Source organism: Halyomorpha halys, unplaced genomic scaffold (genome assembly GCF_000696795.3).
Source record: "Halyomorpha halys isolate HHAL.00 unplaced genomic scaffold, Hhal_1.1 Scaffold719.1, whole genome shotgun sequence".
NCBI lineage: Eukaryota > Metazoa > Arthropoda > Insecta > Hemiptera > Pentatomidae > Halyomorpha > Halyomorpha halys.
In genome coordinates, this window is record NW_027114303.1 from 150959 (window position 1) to 152459 (window position 1501).

The following is a 1501-nucleotide window of genomic DNA, read 5'->3' on the forward strand; positions in this document are numbered from 1 at the left end:
GCTAATATTTCAGCAAATTTACTTTTCTTTAAATAATCTTCTCTTAGATTTTCTAGTGTTGGTAGTTTTTAAGATATAGAGCTCCGAATGAAAAATCAATGTTTTTTTAAGGTTTTGAAACAGCCGCCATTTTTTAATCCCCCCACCTATACTTGGCAGACTCATCAATTTTGACTAGTATTTATGTATAAATACTATTTGTTTTTATTGATGTAATCATAAATTTGGGCGAGATAACTGCCTTCTTTTCTTCCCGGCTCTTGTACTATAAGGTAGAGAAGGTTACACCACAACATAACAAATATCAAGTAACCATGGAGAAATAATTTTGCCTTTAAATTTTAACAAATTTTTACGTTCACCTTTAATAAATTTCATGTATTTATTAGTATTAATGGTGGTCAAGCTTTTCATCTTATAGCTTCGGGAAATATTAGTTCCATAATAATAATAAAAAGATAGTTGACTGTGGATAATTTATATCAGAAGAAGATGGTTGGGGGTGCGGTCAGAATATAACACAAATAAATTGGAAAAACTTTTTTAGTAGTGGAACGTTTCGGCCAGAATTTCCTGCCTTCATCAGGTCTACTTATAGGAGATTGGAAATCTAAGTGAATATTGGTTTTATAACCAATATTTATAAAAAATATAAGTTACAAATTCATACTCTTCTATTAGGAAACATGAGCTTACTCCATTGGATCTGTACCGCGAAAGTAAATCTCCTCTAATTCCTACTCTCCTATTACAATACAAAGATTTTCCTGCTTGGTCAAGAAACCATTCTGTTAGTCTTATGAATCTAATTAGTAAGGAATGTCCTATGGGTGGGTACAAGTATTCCTGTAGTTGTTCAATTAAAGAAATGTTTTATACTGCAAACTCCTAATACACTAATGATCACCCATTATCTTTATTTCACTATTTCAAGCCAGAATCATGTACTTAATAATTTATTATAGTATATTATTGAGGAGAAGATGGTTGGGGTGCGGTCAATGAAACACAAATAAGTATGATTAACTTATTTTAATGTGCCGACGTTTCGGCTAGAGTTTCTAGCCTTCTTCAGGGCTAAAAACAAAACAAGATAACAACCACAGTAAGTATAGAAAAATAAAAAAATATAAAAAGAAAGTATAAACAAAATAATTTTACACATACAATGAATAGTTTTACAAAATAGAATTAATTCTATTTAATTATTAATTCTATTATAGTATATTATTATCGATAAGTAGATTTAATAAGAGAGAACTTACAGAAAATAATAATAATAATAATAATAATGCGTAGATTTTCATCTTCACTATTTCTCTCACCAGCTCCTCAAGACGATTCTACACAAGTATATTTAATTTTTACATTCGATAAAGGAAGGGATAGCTTATCACCATGAACGATAAGCAATGCTTTTCTATCGGAAATTGAGTCACAGCTCGTTTATTTCACAGGATTACAAAGAAATACAGTCAAAACTCTATAGCTCGATATATCG